This window comes from Xenopus tropicalis, chromosome 2, assembly GCF_000004195.4.
Source record: "Xenopus tropicalis strain Nigerian chromosome 2, UCB_Xtro_10.0, whole genome shotgun sequence".
In the NCBI taxonomy this organism is placed as follows: Eukaryota; Metazoa; Chordata; class Amphibia; order Anura; family Pipidae; genus Xenopus; species Xenopus tropicalis.
This window is the reverse complement of record NC_030678.2, coordinates 178,067,359-178,087,462: the sequence shown is the minus strand read 5'-3', so window position 1 is coordinate 178,087,462 and position 20,104 is coordinate 178,067,359. Positions and strand designations below refer to the sequence as shown.

The following is a 20,104-nucleotide window of genomic DNA, read 5'->3' as shown; positions in this document are numbered from 1 at the left end:
TGGTTAAGTAGGTAGGGTAGCATACTGCTACTGATGGTCACTGGAGATCCTATCCTTGTGATAGGGCTCAGCAAAATACAATGGCAACTTCCAGAGCTGGCCAATCAAACATGCATTCTAGGCAGTATATTATATTATATAGGAATCTACAGTATATATTATATAGGAAGCCATTGGTGAGCATGCCCAGTTCAGTCCATATGCAGAATTTATACAAAGCTTTTACAAGGGAACCTGTATATGGCAACGTTACCCAGGGTTGGTTTGTTCCTATAGCTGAGCCCCACTAAATGGAAGAAGCTTGAATGAATACTGGCTGCATCTTAAATTATTTATAATGGAACCAAATGTAAATATGGATTACACAGTTTGGGTTTATGTTAGAAGGGGAGCAATTTCATTTATAGCTACATATTGGGAAGGGCAAGCCCCAACATTGTGCTGAAAAACTTGCCAGAAATAAAAAATTTACCCTTGAATTTGTGTAACTTACCTGTTCAACGTGTCTCACCAAGCTTAGCTGAGTCCGTACCTTTGGCTTGGCCACCTTCATGCAAATAAAGGGCAACCCAGAGTTAAAGGGTCCCAATACTGTATTGAACAGGTTGATCCAATGGCGCCTGTACCCCCCCCCCCCCCCTTCTTCTCTGCTCTCCAGGTCTGTTTTAGTGATGTGCGAGCCGCCCCATACCCCTGGGACCCATAGGTGCTGGCCCCTTATTTCCTCCTTGTTGGAACCCCAGCTGCTCATCTATCTGGCTTTTCTCTATCTCCCAGGGCTCCCACCACCTACAGTGAGCTCTACATGATTCATTGTTTTAAACATGAAGAAATAAATTTTGGATTTTAGCAGTCTTCACGTGTCCGGAGTGCTTGATGTTCCATATGCTAACTTTGGAGATTTCCCCCTTCAGCTGCGGGTTCGGGGCCTTGAGCACCCGGACCACTATCGGCTTGTGGTGAGCTATTCTTTGATTCCTCAGCTTTTACACTATTTGAGCGATGTGCATTGTGTGATTCTTTGAACCATAGCGTCAGGCTCAGGGTTTGAACACCCGGGCCCAACCCGATACTGGGTACTATATATTTATTTACTTCATATAAATTTATGCCTGGGAATCCCTTTGGGGTTTGTTCGTTCCCCTTTTCTTTTATACTCTACATGATCTGCCCTACCACTAGCTAACCTATCACCACTAGCTAACCTATCTGTAGGGCTGGTAACTCTCTAACCTTCAGTTCTGGCCACTTTTATACCTTCTTCCCCTGCCTGTGACATCATACAGCCTGGTTACAGGCAGGGGAGAGATTAGATTGGTTGGGAGGTGGGAAATGTGCCTGAAGCTTGTGGGGAGCCCCAGGGTATGTCTGGGAAGGAGAATGAAGCCTCTTTGGTTCCTGTATCAGTCAATAAACTGTATGTTTCATGTATATGTATATATATAACCATTTATTGTACAGCTCTGTTACTGCACATACAGTACCATATTTCATGCCAGTTGGGTCTATAATTGCAGAGTTGCTGTCTCTGATAGATAGATATAATAGATAAATTTAATAAAAGTTCAAGCTAAAGGGTAGCAATAAAGAGATGAATGCAATATGTTACATTGATTCTCCTGTTAACCATAAACACCTTGATGGCCAATTTGTGATCCATTTCTTCATATCAACAAGATAAATTGCGTCATTCCCGGGGTTCAGCCTCTCCCATACGGACACCGCTGTCTAACTGCGATTCAAACGCAAATGAAAGATAATCTTAAGGTGGAGCTTATAGGGAAGGGGTAAATAAAGAAGAGAGGCGAGGGGGGGGAAGTGTAAGGGGGCAAGAAGAAGATTGGGGGCTGAGCACAAGATTGGCATCAAAGTAAAGCTGAGGAAACAGAAACCAAAATGTACTGGAATGAAGAGGGTAGAAGGAAAGGAAAGGGAAGAAGAAAACAAATAGTGTAAAGAGAGAGAGAAATGATAGGGCTGGAGAGATGGGAAAAATAGAAATGGAAGAAGTGAGCAGAGTGGTGAGAAGATGAGACCATCAGCCTTGGGGTGGGGACATTTTACCTGCAAGTTTCTTATTATTTCTTCTGCCTCTTGTCGTGTGAGTTTTGTTCCTTCCTCCCTGAGATACGGCTCCAGAATATCACAGGCAGAGAGACTCTCTAACAGCTTCTCCCTAGGGATCCACAGGGGCTCATTCCCAGGCAGGTGGAAAGCCAATATCAGCTCGTTCCAAACACTGTAGGTGTCTCTACAATGGAAACAAGTTCCACGTTCCTCATAATAAGGGCAACTCATGGGACATTCCCTCATACGGCACCGGTTTTCAAATATTCTCATTTTGAAGATGTCGCTGTAGACTCAGGTCTCCAGTAAAACTTTCCATCTTCTTGGGAGCGGAAGACAAACGGTAAGGGGTTGGCATGTCTCCCAACTATGGGCACAGAGGGCAGGTCCCTGAATTCAGTAGCCATAGGGCTGTGCACTAATACAATATGAGCAATCTCCTTTTTGTACATGGCAGCGCCCAGCACCCTGAACTCTGGCTCGGAGCCTCCACAGTGCTGCTCCTTATACTCAGAGAGGAACCAGGATCAGGAAAACGAGAACTTGAAGTTTCCATAACGAGAAGCAGAATTAAATGCAGGAGAGTTGGCAAACTGGCGGTTGAACTTGCCTTCATACTCTCTGGCATTGCGTGGTCCCACCATACCCTGAGCAACCTGAAAAGCTTCCTGACGTGCCTCTTCTACCTTATCTGGAGGAACCTGAACACTCCAACATGAAAGGCTGATATTTCCAGCACAAAAACATTCAGATTCCATAATTCGACTCAGAATCCAGCGTAGTGACGTGTTGCAGGTTGGTGATGGGAAAAGTTACCCCCAACTGTAGGAATTCATCTGGGATTGTGTTTTCAATGTAACCAATCATCCTCCTTCCTGCTTCATTTATACCCCTTGGCTTATTCCTTAGGCAGTTATTGACCTCTTCTACTGACAAAAACTTGCCATCTACAAAGTTACCGGCTGATCCGTTTAAACCACGCAGTTCCCCTACTGGTTGGGTTCCCAGTACAGAGGTGAGGGAGCAGTGAGAAGGCAGTGAATGTGAAATCTGTATTTATCAGTGTTATAACAAGCATCAGGTTACAGGGCAGTTTGGGAAGAAACGTAAAGATATGGACTTCAACCCTTATGTGTAAATTCCCTCAGTCATGGGAACTGGGCCTCATAATATCTGCCTGTGTCTCCCCCATCAGTAGCTGAAGCCTAAACATATAACATGGTGGTTAGTGTATCATTAAAATGAATTCTCCTGGCGTGTAGGTACCTGCAGGTAGGTTCCCACTCGCATAAAGGGGGTGCTACTCTGGGGGAGTCATATCGTTATGAAAATGGTTTATTTAGATGAAGCAGGGTTTTACATGGGAGCTGTTTATGCAATATATTATTATAGAGACCTACATTGTTTGGGGGTATAGTTTCCCTTTAATTGCATGGTGCAATGGCTGGATTAATACACATGGACTATAATAACTGATTCCTTAGCCTTTTAACCCTCCTAAATTCCCTCGAGTCTGGGGGAAGGTCGGACACGGGTTCTATTCAGACACTTTACACCCAGAGAGAAGATCACAGCAGCGTAAGGAAGGGTGGGGTAGAAAGGAATATAGGGGGGCGCACAACGATGGCATTTCCTGGGACGGGCGGAGCTGTTCTGCAGAATGGATACTTCCCTGGTGTTAGAGCTTGGTGCTGAGTAATTACATTGGGTGTGTAAAATCGAGCCAATCTATGTGCAGCCTACTGACCTCATTGCACCCAGGCGTCTACTGTGTTGTGGTCCCATTACGTTACTCACCAGTGTTCTTGGCACTAAATTCAATAGCCTCGGGGCCCTGACTGGTTGATAAGCTTCTAAACTATAGTGCTACATACTTATAGAGAATATTTGGAGTGAGGATCAGTTCTACCTGAGGGTTCCTATACAGCACCGTTCTGCCCAAGGCAGATACCCCATTGGTGCACCCCTTTAGGCCAACAGAAATGTGTGGCAGTGGTTTCCTCACCCTAGCTAACACCCACACATTTGTAGCACTAATACCTGGGGGGTCTGTATATACTGGGCCCATCTGCGCTCAATCCAGGGAGCAACCTGAATAAATACCCAGTGTTCCCATCAGAACTAGGCCCATTTGTAGCGGTTACTCAGTGATAGGGCCTTTTTTAAATGAATATATGAGTATTGCTCATCCAGCCCAACCATTCTCATGGGGGTCACTGTTTCCAACTAAGGTCTTTTGCCTCAGAGCTTTATTGGGACCTCCCCATACCCCACAATTCTTATCCCACTTCTGACACCATATGTGGCAGGGTCACAGGGAAAGGTAAAGTTAAATCGATGGGGGGGGGGGCAAAATGTTAGGGACACCCCAATATTGTAATCACTTACCTGATACCCCCAGCTGGTGCTCCTGTTATGAAAAAAACTGCCCCAGCCAAAATCCTCCAACCCCACAAGCCGTGGCACATACAAGTCCTTATGGCTCATTAACAGGCTTTCTGTATCTTTCCTATATATCTAACTGGCCTATCCCAGGAAACCAGTGACCAATGGGAAACTCAGTGCCATAGCTGAGAATTAAAGTTTTACTTTATACATTGCACTGCATTTGTAAAAGAGGCTTCAGGTGTCAAGATCACTTTACATAAAATATATCAATATCATCCAAACAAAAGGGGGTACAACAACCTGGGGGCTAGTAATGTGGCAAGTTTAGTGGCTAACTCTACCTCTGGTTTTCAGCTATTGCTGATTTTTTAAAGAACAGCCAACTGAAATGTTCCCTGGATTCATGGGATTGCTTAAGTCTTACAAAAAGTTAATCTGGGTAATAATTCTGCATGGAAATTCCCTTATTACCCACTCGATACACCCCAATATAATGGAAGGACAGATTAAACCATAAATAGATCAGATCATATCATTTATTACTTTTATTCTTTTCTTTCAACAATGTAGAACAACTTCAGGCTCAGACTTCATGATTATTATTGGTGATCATTTCTGCTCAACAAGGGGGCTCACTGCCATTCCCGGGGTTCAGTTTCTTCCTCTCTACTGGTTCTGCCTTGGAACAAATGGAAGATAATAGAATATAATGCATGAGAATCTTCTGGGAAGTTTGAGATACAGAAAGAAATTGAATTATTAAAAATAACCATGAAATAAAGTTGGACAGAAGAAACGTCTTCAATGATTACTCAGCGAGTCCAGTTGCTCTGGATTTACCTACACTAGATATACCCTCACCTGGATATATGGAAATCTTCATAGTCATACAACCATGAAATGAGATAAAAGAGATAAAATGTACAGTCTCCTCCTTCTATTAAACATTTTTTACCCAAAACATTGTCTTCAAGAAACCAGGGGAATTCATTATCTCCTCTACCTTTTTGGCCATTTTTGTGTCTCCACAAACAGGAGCATTGACTCCCCAACAAGTCGTTCTACTGACCCCTTCCCGGGAGGGAGCGGGAAAGCACAAGAGAAGGGAGAGGGGGGAATGGAATTGCATTGGGGGAAGGAGGGAGGCTATGGCACATAGGGAAGAGGAATGAAGAGAGGGGAAAGGGCACGGGTGGGGGAGAATAGTAACAATGGAAGGATGAGCAGAAAGTAGAAATTGCAAAAAAAGTACAGGATCCCAAGAGAAGGGCAAAGAAGAGCGTGAAAGTGAAAAAGTAATGTGAGGACAGGTTTAAATATAGGTGTTTAAGCGTCAGGCCTACTAGTAAATTTGAGGCCTAAAACTAGCACAAATTACAGTAAAAGTTTATACATTTAAAATAAGTTGTTTTGTACACTTATGTAAGTTGTTTACAGATAAGGAATGATTAATTGCTATATGCTGAATCATACATCGTCACCCCATGCTATCGAAGGGCCCCAGATGTCCAGAAACTTCTAGTATCACGCGTGGTCAAACGTGAGGAGAAGATTCCCGAATGATGGATAGATAACAGGGGAACATTGGACTCTGATTGGACAATACTTGGGGGCAGTGGGGGCCTTTGGAAATCCCCCACTGAAGGGTATAAAAAGGCATGATACAGTGTAAACAACTTGGAGGTTTTATGCACAATATTCCTTTGTACATTGTCTCCCCATCGATGTAAAAGATTAAATCTCTTCTGATAACTGAAGAACGAAGTCTAGGTGGTGTTCTTGCATTGTTACATAATTTGTGGGCCTCACAGTTGGTGCCGAAAAGAACGTTTTTTTGTTCTTATATATTTTGCTTGAATGTGGTAGTCCTGTCGGTCACGGTGCTATCGAGACTGACTTTCTAGAACAGGTAACACCATCTAGAAAAGACTAAATGACTGTGCCTATGTTCCTAGAGCCGTTCCCAATATTTTGTGTATTTCTCATAGCCATAATTCTAATCTTCCTAGTTTGCTTTCATTATTACTGTTGCATAAACGGGAAAAACGAATATTTCCTCAGGAAGTGTGTCAGGGCGTGGCTAACAAAAAAAAAAAAGAGAGAGAAGAGAAGCTGATAACAGATTAACCCGTTGTGCTAATTCAGAGTGAATGTCTGAAGTGTTTGCAAAACTATCCCTGTTCTAACGACTAACTAAAAGCAATGTTTATACGTGTTTAGCGTTATATTACTGTTTAGAATTAGTCGTGACAATAAGTATACTTGGCATATAGAATAACAATAGCACACACACCCGTAGAAAGTTCCTCGGTCCTTGGGAAAACTACACGTTCCATGGATCTAGCGCCTAGGAAAAATGAACCTTCAGGGAAGGTGAAAGAGACTGTGTAGTGTCTGGCTTCCGCTTTTCTGACATAAGGGCAGAATCCGTCGTAGAAGGATAGAAGCGAGAAGCGTAAAGTGTAGGGGCTAGTCTACGCAGGGAAAGAGCCCTTAAGTAATATGGGGAACTTGGGGTCAGCAAAGAAGGCTGACCATGGGTCTGCTTTGCAGAGAGATGAGCAGACGCCTGCCGAAGAAATGGCAGAGAAGTATGGGTTGTGGGTAATTGAAAATTTGCCAGAATGGAATTGCATAACCAAAGGTGATACATTTGGTCAGATTCCTTTGACAGGGAGCTATCGTTTAAGTATATGGGCAAACTTCAGGGAAAATTATTCTGATAGCTTAAATGAAGAACAGATGAGTGCAGTGAAAATCTGGATCTTAGAAAGTGGCCAACACACACCGGAAATAAATAGTTTAGCGAGTGTGCGTGCGTGCTTTACAAAGTTGCAGGAAAATCCAAGCATACGTGAGGTAGAGCTTGCAATTAAAACTCTTTGTAAATGCTGTGTAGGTACGACTATAAATACAGAGAATATAGATGAAATCATGAAAAAATTAAACTATCAGTGGGATGTAGAAACACGTAGAGACCCTAAGGGCAATCGGGACTACACCACTGTGACAGGGAAGCATCTCTCTAAAGGGGGGATCAAAGGGAAAGGTGGACTAATAGGTAGGGAATATTCTCACACTAGTGGGATGCTTAGCGCAAAGTCCAGACATTCTCCTACTGTAGCAACTACATTTAAAATCCCACAGGAGAAACTTAGGCAAGCTGCCAAGATGCACTTAGAGACAAGAACTTCTCCCTCTGCACCCATAGAAACGCACACACGTACCCCTCCACCGTATTATGACCCAGAGTCAGATTCTGACTTAAGACGAATAGCAATACCGCATCATGAACAGATGCTTGAGGAAGGTAATACAGCTTCCACTCATGGATTCCCTGTAAGGACAACAGTGACGTCAGAACCTCAAAGTGGTATTAAGGCAGGGACGAGCGGAGGAGAGAAAACAGTGACCTCGCGCACATGGGTGCCTTTCACCCATTTTGAGATTGTGCAATTAACTAAAGAAATCCCTCATCCACGAAAAAATAGGATAGTATTTTTGAGGGAGATGCGAAAAATTAAAGACTCACAAAGTCTTGCTTGGGCAGATGTTATTACAATAATGAGACCCGTGTTGGGGGTAAGAGATTTAGAGGTGGTCGCCCAAGAGACTTGGCTTTAGAACAAAGAAGTTTGTGCCCTGATGGCAGTCAGAGATACCCGTTTACTCCCGAAGACTATGACTCAGGAATCTTAGCAGACAAATGGCAAGCCTTTGAGGGGGTTATAACCAGATGGGAGTCACAAGAAAGAGGTTCACTATTCGAAGTCAGACAGACAACTGGGGAGGACGTATGGGATTATTGCAAGAGGTATCTGGATTTAGCTAGAAAGCTAGAAGTAGATTTAGAAAACCAAGCAAATATAATTTCCAATGCTGCAAGACAGGCTTGGATAGCAGGGCTACAAGAGGCTATCCGCAAGAAATTATATGAAATAAGACCAGACTATAAAAGTATGACTATTAGTGCTTTGCGTGATCTATGTGCTAGCATAGAGCAAGAAAGTAATAAGAAAACAAGAGTTAAAAGTCTGTATGTGAGTGACGAGCAGGAAACAAAGCAGAAGAAGTTGCGTAAGTGCTTTAATTGTGGGAAGTCAGGGCACTTTGCCAGAACCTGCAGACTGCCTCGTAAAGGCAGAAGGAGGCAAAATCCTGCCCAAAGCACCTTGCCAGTAAAGTCAGAATGACAATCAACTCTCCCGAATCATGAACCAGAAACTTATATTAATTCGGTAATATCTGAAACGGACGGGAAAGACGCTTTTGTAGAACTACGATTCCCTGATTTAACAGATGAGGAGGTAGTTTGTCTGGTAGATTCGGGAGCAGCACGAACCATAATAAATGGGAAGCACTTTAAGGGCAGAAAGCCAAAATTTAAACAAGGTCCTATAGCAACAGGCATAGGAGGAACGATACCTTTGCTAGAGACGCCCCCTACAGTCGTAAAGATAGGAAACAATTCTGTTATTCAGAATATTTTGATATCGGACGATATTCCTATAAATCTCTTAGGGCGTGACATATTGCAGCAATTGCAGGCTTGCATACAATACACACCTGAAGGTGTAATCGTGACAACAAAACCAATCCCAGAAGAAATATATTGTAGACTGGTTTCTCTCTTAGACAGTGAAAGGGATTGCGTAACTGATGTAGGGACCCATAGGGTTAAATGGTCCCTATGGCTTTAAATCCCTACAGGTTCAGTTCCCTTAGTTACTGGGCAGAAGGGAATGTATCTAAGTGAGTTCATTAACATGTGTGCTATTGGTTAGAAGGTATAGTGACCACATCCTGCCTGACTTTGGTATAGTGTTGGGAGAGGAGTGGCACCTTCCTGTTGTTTGCTTCCACCTTAGGGACAAGGTGGATGTGTGCTGAGAGCCCAGGGCATGGGCCCAGGCCCATTGAAGTCGGGGAACAGGGCCCCGTGAATGAGGCATTAGATAGAGGCAGGTGTAGCCCCCTTTATAGTACACTCTAGGAGTGTAAGGCAGTTAGGGTTGGGCCCCTGTACCAGTACCACTCTAGGGGTATAAGGCAGTTAGGGTTGGGCCCCCGTACCAGTACCACTCTAGGGGTATAAGGCAGTTAGGGTTGGGTCCCTGTACCAGTACCACTCTAGGGGTGTAAGGCAGTTAGGGTTGGGTCCCTGTACCAGTACCACTCTAGGGGTATAAGGCAGTTAGGGTTGGGCCCCCGTACCAGTACCACTCTAGGGGTATAAGGCAGTTAGGGTTGGGCCCCTGTACCAGTACCACTCTAGGGGTGTAAGGCAGTTAGGGTTGGGCCCCCGTACCAGTACCACTCTAGGGGTGTAAGGCAGTTAGGGTTGGGCCCCCGTACCAGTACCACTCTAGGGGTGTAAGGCAGTTAGGGTTGGGCCCCCGTACCAGTACCACTCTAGGGGTGTAAGGCAGTTTGCGGTTGGGTCCCTGTACTGGTACCACTCTAGGAGTGTAAGGCAGTTAGGGTTGGGCCCCCATACCAGTACCACTCTAGGGGTGTAAGGCAGTTAGGGTTGAGCTAGAATGAGCAGCATGAGCTCCTGCATAGGATTTGCAGTTTTTCTGGAGATAGTTCTCCCAGGCCACATTGCCTGTAGTGTAGGGATCCAAGTGAATAGGGAATCAGGATAGAGAATTCCCTGAGGGATCCACTACAGGGTGTGTCGCAGAGGTGAAGGGAGATTCCTGCCAGTCTGCCCGCAGGAGAGTGTGAGTCTGAATATACACTCGGTATGTGTTGCATGTACCAATGGCCTCTGAAGCTGTATTGTGAGTAACCCTGTGGATGTTCAATAAACACTTATCATTTTGTTATTTGCAAGAACCTCTGGCGCCCTCTGTTTTCATTTTTCTGCATAGCAGCAAGAGAGGTGTAGTTGCACAACACCCTCACCTTCCTCTTCCACTTAGCGAAGGCCCATTCTGGGTAAGAGAGTACAGTATAACCCATGTTCTACTGGTACTAGTCCGGGAAGGCAGCTATTGAGCTGAAATAGGTGTTACATTTGGCGCCCAACGTGGGGCTTGAAGGTTAAGCTGCTGGTACATGTTTCTTTAATTTTTTGTGACAAGCGCAGGCACTGCTGGATGCAGGAGAGAAAGCTGCTTGGTCACTTCGTGAAAGGCGCAAAGTAATTGGCCGTGGGTTCGGGTTCTGAGGTTCTTTTCCATTACTCCCATTGGCTGCAGTTACTGCCTGTCATTTAAGTCTCGCGTGCATATGTTTTGGCGCGAGTGAGTAGTTTTGGCGCGAGTTGACCAGGGAGGATCCCTGATGTGAGGTCATAGCCACCATTTTGTGGGAAGCAATAGAGGAAGATGGATGTCTGGTGATTGCTCTGTACCTGGGTGTGCGCATTATCTCTAATCCTTGCTGAGGAGAGACTGCTGCATACTGTTTCTGTACCCGCATAAGCTGTGGGACTGTGAGAGTATCTTTCCAGTGACTCTGTGTGCATTGGAAGGCCGTAAGCCCATACCCACGCAGAATGGCGGATGCCCGCTGGGATGGCTAGGAGGAAAAGTACATTCCGGCTGGAGTTTCCGGTGGTGCCACAGGGGAAGTGCCAGTGACTGAAATGGGCCAGAGATACATCTGGCGCGGCACGTTTGGAACAAAGCCTGATAGTGGCAAGCGGTATGTCTGGCGAGGCACATTTATACAGAAGTCTGACAGTGAAGGCAGGAGGGTCATGGTTCCTTGCTGTGGGAAGTGCAATGCGGAGGTCACCAGGGAGCTGCGTGATTTTGCTGCTAAATGCCCTCAATGCCAAATGCCCTGCTGGGTGAGACCCTTCCAAGCCATTGGGAAAAGCAAAGACTCTGAACTGAGGTCTGCCCTGATTTCTGCTCTGGAAGGACTGTCAGTGGTGATAAAGGAACTGGAATAGGGGGGAGGCCTGGTACCCCATTCTGCTCCAATGTTATTGATTGCACTGTTGATATGTTGCAATGTTTGAAATGCCTTGCTTGTTTTTCAGTGACCCATTGTTACCCGGTAGTGCTCTGGAGAGACTACCAGAAGAGGATGTCATATGGTGCTATGGTATTCTGTGGGTAATGTGATGTGTTTGATATTGTACCCCATTGTCAGGACGAAATGGGTTTTTCCCAGGGGTGAATGTAGGGACCCATAGGGTTAAATGGTCCCTATGGCTTTAAATCCCTACAGGTTCAGTTCCCTTAGTTGCTGGGCAGAAGGGAATGTATCTAAGTGAGTTCATTAACATGTGTGCTATTGGTTAGAAGGTATAGTGACCACATCCTGCCTGACTTTGGTATAGTGTTGGGAGAGGAGTGGCACCTTCCTGTTGTTTGCTTCCACCATAGGGACAGGGTGGATGTGTGCTGAGAGCCCAGGGCATGGGCCCAGGCCCATTGAAGTCGGGGAACAGGGCCCCGTGAATGAGGCATTAGATAGAGGCAGGTGTAGCCCCCTTTATAGTACACTCTAGGGGTGTAAGGCAGTTAGGGTTGGGCCCCCGTACCAGTACCACTCTAGGGGTATAAGGCAGTTAGGGTTGGGCCCCCGTACCAGTACCACTCTAGGAGTATAAGGCAGTTAGGGTTGGGCCCCCGTACCAGTACCACTCTAGGGGTGTAAGGCAGTTAGGGTTGGGCCCCCGTACCAGTACCACTCTAGGGGTGTAAGGCAGTTAGGGTTGGGCCCCCGTACCAGTACCACTCTAGGGGTGTAAGGCAGTTGGGGTTGGGCCCCGTACCAGTACCACTCTAGGGGTGTAAGGCAGTTAGGGTTGGGCCCCCGTACCAGTACCACTCTAGGGGTGTAAGGCAGTTAGGGCTGGGCCCCCGTACCAGTACCACTCTAGGAGTGTAAGGCAGTTAGGGTTGGGCCCCGTACCAGTACCACTCTAGGGGTGTAAGGCAGTTAGGGCTGGGCCCCCGTACCAGTACCGCTCTAGGAGTGTAAGGCAGTTAGGGTTGGGCCCCCGTACCAGTACCACTCTAGGGGTGTAAGGCAGTTAGGGTTGGGTCCCTGTACCAGTACCACTCTAGGGGTGTAAGGCAGTTAGGGTTGGGCCCCCGTACCAGTACCACTCTAGGGGTGTAAGGCAGTTAGGGTTGGGCCCCCATACCAGTACCACTCTAGGGGTGTAAGGCAGTTAGGGCTGGGCCCCCGTACCAGTACCACTCTAGGAGTGTAAGGCAGTTAGGGCTGAGCTAGAATGAGCAGCATGAGCTCCTGCATAGGATTTGCAGTTTTTCTGGAGATAGCTCTCCCAGGCCACATTGCCTGTAGTGTAGGGATCCAAGTGAATAGGGAATCAGGATAGAGAATTCCCTGAGGGATCCACTACAGGGTGTGTCGCAGAGGTGAAGGGAGATTCCTGCCAGTCTGCCCGCAGGAGAGTGTGAGTCTGAATATACACTCGGTATGTGTTGCATGTACCAATGGCCTCTGAAGCTGTATTGTGAGTAACCCTGTGGATGTTCAATAAACACTTATCATTTTGTTATTTGCAAGAACCTCTGGCGCCCTCTGGTTTCATTTTTCTGCATAGCAGCAAGAGAGGTGTAGTTGCACAACACCCTCACCTTCCTCTTCCACTTAGCGAAGGCCCATTCTGGGTAAGAGAGTACTGTGTAACCCATGTTCTACTGGTACTAGTCCGGGAAGGCAGCTATTGAGCTGAAATAGGTGTTACACTGGTAAAAAGATAGGAGCAGATAATATACCAGAGGAAATAATGGCGCAGATACCTGATAAGGTATGGGCTAAGAGCAAATATGATGTGGGTTTGCTAGATCTGCCTCCGGTACAAGTAAAGATTAAGCCAGGGAGTGTGATTCCAAGATTAGCACAATACCCACTATCAGCTTTGCAACAAAGTAGCATTAAGGAACAAATAGATAAGTTGTTAGAACAAGGGGTGATAGTGCCGATTAAATCACCTGCACAAATGCCGTTATTCCCAATAAGGAAAAAAGGCAAACCTGGAGAAGCTCCTACTTTTAGAATGGTACATGATTTAAGGGCAATAAACAAAATTATACAAGAGGACACACCCGTGGTACCAAACCCACACACCATGTTAAATGACATACCTGCAACTACAACAATGTACAGTGTTTATGACCTTGCAAATGCCTATCATTCAATTAGGATAGATGAAACTGGGCAGAAATTAACCGCTTTCCAGTTTGAGGGAAAAATGTATGGTTGGGCTAGGTTGCCAATGGGCTTATCAATCTCGGCCAATGAATTTCAAAGATGTTTGTTACAGGTATTGCAAGGATGGGTTCCAAAATATGATACTATGGTATTAAAAGTATATGTTGATGATTTATTAATCTGTGCAGAGTCTAAGGAAACATGTGAATCAGATTCACTTAGTTTGCTGCAGTATCTAGCACACAGTAACTTACGAGTGTCCAAGGGGAAAATACAATGGTGTATGTCACATGTTAGCTTCCTAGGCCATTGTTTAGGCCCAGGAACGAAGCATTTAGATCCGAGTAGGAAAGCTAAAATTGAGCGCTTGCCAATCCCTACTAACCACAGAACGTTGAGAAACTTTATAGGGATTGTTTCTTATTGCAGGCAGTATATATTAGATGCAAATACATTGTTGAAGCCGTTATATGTAGCTTTAACACAACCATTTCAGTGGACAGAAGAAATGCAAAAATCCTTTGAGGCTTTAAAGGAAGCAATAACGCAAGCGCCAGCGTTGAAATTGCCAGATTCAACTAAGCCATTTCAGCTATACTGTGCTGTAACTCAGGATACAGGTAATGGAGTTCTTTGTCAAGAATTCCCATCTGGGCGACATATAGTGGCATATGAGAGTGTGCAACTAGATCCGATAATTCAAGGAGCACCTACATGCGTTAAAGCAGTAGCTGCAGCTGCGTTGCTCTCAGAAAAGGTGGCTATTATCCGGCTGGGTCAGCCACTTACTATCTATACGTCACATGCAGCTGCTGAGATAATACAGCGCGCTCAGACACGGCACATGTCCTCTGCCAGGCTTGGCAGGTATGAAGCTATCCTGTTGGAATCAGGAGATATAGAGGTAAAGCGCTGCCCAAACCTGAATCCGGCCACTTTAGTGAGCTGGAGGAGGGGAAGGGACATAATTGCCTCGAATTAATGGAAGAAGAAATCAGAAATCAAATGACCTCTGTGCAAGGAGAGCCAATACCTAATCCGGACATGGTATTATATGTGGATGGATCAAGACTATACAAAGATGGAACGCCCAGAACCTCATATGCCATTGTAAGTCAAACAGAAGTTTTAGACTGTGGGTTGTTGCCACCCCATTATTCAGCACAGCAGGCTGAACTGATAGCGCTAATAAAACCTAAAAACCTAACAGTGGTACATAAATAATTTAGCAAGTAAATGTTTGGAGTATGTAAAGAATTGTCAAACCTGCACATTGCATAATGTGGGTAAACCTGTACCAACTCCACAGCGACATTTGTCAAAACCTAACTATCCATTCCAACGTCTACAGATAGACTATATAACGTTACCTCAATCTGGGATATACAGACATGTCCTAGTTTGCATTGATATGTTTTCTGGTTGGCCAGAAGCATGGCCAGTAGCTTCTGCCACGGCTAAAAATACAGCTCTAAAGATAATACAAGAAGTGGTATGTAGGTATGGAGTGCCGGAAACAATAGAAAGTGATAGAGGTACCCATTTCACGGGACAGGTGATGAAGGAAATTTGTGAAGAATTAGGAATAAATCTCTCTTTCCATTGTGCGTTCAATCCGTCCAGTAGTGGGAAAGTCGACAACCCGAAGCTTAGTCCATATGAAATAGTGTTTGGAGCTAAGCCAAAAACTGGATTATACTTTCCCCATGAGCCAGGGAAAATGCATAAAGACTTAAGTACCTATGTAATAGCACTGCAAAAACAACTTACCATGTTGCACAGAAATGTGTATAATTCTATTCCAGATTCCAGAACACGTGTGAAGGAACTCATAATCTGAAACCCGGAGATTGGGTTGTCGTTAAGGTATTCCAAAGACATACCTTGGAAAAACGGTACGAGGGACCCTGTCGTGTTATTCTAATTTCTCCGAGTGCAGTCAAGTGGGAGGGAAAACCGACCTGGATTCATGCCAGTCACTGCAAGCTGGTGACAGCCCCTCCCAACTAACAGAATGAGAGAATATATCCTTTACTCATTGAGTTTAATTGCTCTCGTCATTGTGCAATGCAGTGAGGAGGAAGCAGAATTTTATGTCAGATATGTAAGGCTTTCAGCAGAAACAGAGTGTGTTTCATTACGAATTTACAATGATATTAATGATGATGTGGTGACTATAGTGGGAGTGGTAGCAGATGACTCTTAAGGTGGCCATACACGGGCCGACTATAGCTGCCGATATGGGTCCCTTGGACCGATTCGGCAGCTAATCGGCCCGTGTATGGGCAGGGCAGAGCGGCCTGGCCGACCGATATCTGGCCTGAAATTGGCCAGATCTCGATCGGCCAGGTTAGAAAATCCGGTCAGATCGGGGACCGCATTGGCTCGTTGATGCGGTCCCCAATCCGACTGCCCCATTGCCGGCCACATAATCCGATCGTTTGGCCCCAGGGCCAAACGATCGGATTATTTTTTTTTTACCTAAATGCTCCCCGATATCGCCCACCCGTAGGTGGGGATATCGGGGGAAGATCCGCTCACTTGGCGACGTCGCCAAGCGAGCGGATCTGCTCGTGTATGGCCACCTTCATGCACGAGGTAACTGGACAACCAGTTATCAAGACCCAGTGCCTTGGTCTTGTAAACTAACTGATAATTTAAGGATCAGGATAAATGATCATACAGACAATCCAACCATCACACAAGTGCAGTCACCAGATCAGCCAATATCTGTGGGCAAGGAAAAGAAAGATTATGTAATCTCTCATACTATACGGGTTACTAGTATAATGGAAGGAGCATACCTGGAAACATTTCTTATGAGACATGAGCAAAAATCGTTTCGGGTTAATCTTGCTCTATTTCCTCAGGAAAAACCTGAAGGTCAAAGGCCCACAGATGTATCTCCAGAATTGGTAGAGGATGGTGGCTATAAATCAAGGTTGGCAACAAAATGCAGTTTGGCAATTGCATCAGCAAGCTGCCAGACAATTAAATGCAACTGATTGTTGGATCTGCTCACATGTTCCAGTGGATCATAAAGGAATCCCATTAATAGGCATCCCTATAACAATGAAAGATTTAAATGAAACAGATTTCAGTTACAGGGTAGAAGTAGATACTAATCATACTTATAAGAATGCCCTCACAGATCAAGGAACATATTTAGAAATAAAGGGGCTACTTGCTCCGCCTACTTTATGCATGGAGCCAATGTTTGTCAATCATACAGTCAAGGTAAACGGGCGCATGATTCGCATACCCAAGATTTTTTGTAGGGAAAACTAATTGTGAAAGCGCCACATTGAAAATTTTCATGAGACACGAGAGTGAGGAATGTGACACAAACTTGGGACACTGTAATATTAATTGTTGGTGTGCAACGCTGTGCGCCACTTGTGCCCCTAAGTGTTCATGCGCAGAGGAAAGTGAGGATGCAATCTGTGAATCTAAAAATTGAAAGTAATATGCAGTGGTTTACAGGATTGATGGGATATCATGGCCTGGCTATTCCTAAACTCTTACCACCAGGGTTATATTACATATGTGGTAACAGAGCATATGCATGGCTTCCTATGGGAGCATAAGGAGATTGCACCATAGGGCATGTAGCACCCATACTAAGACCACGTACAGAAATTTCTTTCTTACCTGAACACATCAAGCCTAAGAAGCGTAAAAGAGATTTGTTTTCTACTAGTGATAAAGCTTGGATGTGGTTTCCTGCATGGACTGGGTGGGGAATACAGCTGGCGAATAAGTTAAATGAATATTCTAGAATCCTGGATGGAATTATTAATGATACCACAAGTTCCATTCATGTCATGAATGAGGAATTGGCACAAGTAAGAAAGGTAGCACTACAAAACAGAATGGCCTTAGATTATTTGTTAGCAGGCCAAGGAGGAGTTTGTGCCATAGTAGGAAATGAATGTTGTACATGGATTCAAGACTCACATGATCCAATAGAAGCGCACCTAGCTAAAGTAAGAGAGCTACAACAAAAGGCACAGGAGATAACTGATGAATGGGAGAATCCATTCTCATGGCTAGGAAGTGCAGGGACATGGTTGTCGAATATTTTCAAATCATTTATGGCTCCAATAGTGTGTGTGATAATACTAATCATAATAAGTTTCATCATAATCAAGTTGATTTGTTACAGAACTGCTGTAAAAACACCATCTGATAAAAATGCAGAAGGAGGAAGGTCCTTCAACTGAATTGTTTGAAGTAGAGGAAATAGTAGACTATGTGATCAAAGGTGACGGCTTCCATTACAGAGTAAGATGGACAGGATATCCTCCAAGTGATGATACATGGGAACCATCTAGACATCTTACATCATGTGATTGTAAATGATTTTTGGGATAAGCAATGGAAAGAAGCTTCGTCAGATTCTATTAATATGTTGTTACAGTCTAATACTTTGATCACCAATATTGTAGCAGAGACTCCACACCATACAAGTGGGCTCCGTGAGATAAATAAGATGATTACAGTAAAAGTTTATACATTTAAAATAAGTTGTTTTGTACACTTATGTAAGTTGTTTACAGATAAGGAAAGATTAATTGCTATATGCTGAATCATACATCGTCACCCCATGCTATCGAAGGGCCCCAGATGTCCAGAAACTTCTAGTATCACGCGTGGTCAAACGTGAGGAGAAGATTCCCGAATGATGGATAGATAACAGGGGAACATTGGACTCTGATTGGACAATACTTGGGGGCAGTGGGGGCCTTTGGAAATCCCCCACTGAAGGGTATAAAAAGGCATGATACAGTGTAAACAACTTGGAGGTTTTATGCACAATATTCCTTTGTACATTGTCTCCCCATCGATGTAAAAGATTAAATCTCTTCTGATAACTGAAGAACGAAGTCTAGGTGGTGTTCTTGCATTGTTACATAATTTGTGGGCCTCACAGTACCAGTGAAACAGACATGTAGCTTTGGGGGAGCTCCTCTTACCTTCAGGCTTCTGATTATATCTTTGGCTTCTTCTTGTCTGAGTCTCGTTTTTTCTTCTCTGATATACGGCTCCAGAATATCACAGGCAGAGAGACTCCCCAGCAGCTTCTCCCTAGGGATCCTCAGGGGCTCATTCCCAGGCAGGTGGAAAGCCAATATCAGATGGTTCCAAACACTGTAGGTGTCTCTATAGTGGTCACAGGCTCCATATGCAGCATATTTAAAGCAACTCAGAGGACATTCCCGCATACGGCACTGGTTTTCAGAGATTCTCATTTTTAAGACGTCAGCTGTAGACTCAGGTCTCCAATACAACTTTCTGTCTTCTTGGGATTGGAAGATGAACGGTAAGGAATTGGCATTTCTCCCAACAATGGGCACAGAGGGCAGGTCACTGAATTCAGTAGCCCTAGAGCTGTGCACTAATACAATATGAGCAATCTCCTTACTGTACATGGCAGTGCCCAGCACCCTGAGCTCTAGCTCAGCATCCCGGCACTGCCGCTCCTTATACTCAAAGAGGAGATCTGATAGGGGCAATGAGAACTTGAAGTTTCCATAACGAGAAGCAGATTTAAATGCAGGAGAGTCGGCAAACTGGCAGTTGAAGTCTTCTTCGTATACTTTGGCATTGTGTGGTGGGACCATTGCCTGAAGAGCTTGGAAAGCCTCCTGACGTAGCTCCTCTATCTGATCCTTGAGGATCTCCACGCTCCAGTATAACAATTTGGCATTGGGGTGGCTCCATGGCAATCTAGATTGGTCTCCAGCACAGAAATATCCCGACTGCACAATTTGCCTCGTGGGAGTTTCAGTAGTGACGTGCTGCAGCCTCGTGACTGGGAAGGTTATTCCCAACTGCAGGAATTTGTCCGGAATTGTTCTTTCAATGTAAGTAATTATCTTCTTCCTAGCCACTTTATGCTTCAAGCAGCCATGGATCTGTTCAACAGACAAAAAATTGCCTTCAACGAAGTTACCAACTGATTCATTGAAACCCTGTAGTTCTCTTAGTTCATATAGAGGCTGAGCGGCCGCCATTGCTCCTGTGTGGGGTGGGTGCGCGGTACGGAGCCAAGGGAGCCGAGACAAGGAGATGGCTGCCAGTAGCACAGTATGTCTGAAGGTCAAGTTAATATACAGGACTTTACATTACAGGGTTGGTTGGGAAGAAATGAAACTAAGAATATGGACTTTGACCCGTATCTGTAAATTCAATTTTTATCTGTAAAAAATCAATTTTACTGTAGGACTTGGGTCTTATAATCTCTATGTGTGTGTCGTTTCCTTCTGATCACTCTCAGTGGCTTTAACCTAAAGATATAACAAGGTGTGGGGAACAGAAGATAGGACTGGGGGCTGCGGCTGTGTTCTCAAACCCAATGAATGAATGATAACCTAGAAATAGCTGATACCAGACCTTACTGACAGAATTACAGCCCCTTTAATGGTTTTCATTAACTTCTGAACCAATGAGCATAAACCATAACAACTGTACCCTTAGGCAGCAGTGATGAGGTGAC

The 20,104-nt window shown here is 44.8% G+C and overlaps 1 long non-coding RNA gene across 1 annotated transcript; it reads right to left on the bottom strand.

Moving 5' to 3' along the window:
• Positions 1-4,977: 4,977 nt before the first annotated feature.
• On the bottom strand, positions 4,978-15,668 carry LOC116408928. The gene is made up of 2 exons (XR_004221442.1): positions 15,376-15,668; positions 4,978-5,134 (listed from the first exon to the last, which is right to left on the bottom strand). It is a non-coding gene; the product is annotated as an uncharacterized LOC116408928 (long non-coding RNA).
• Between the last annotated feature and the right edge of the window lie 4,436 nt (positions 15,669-20,104).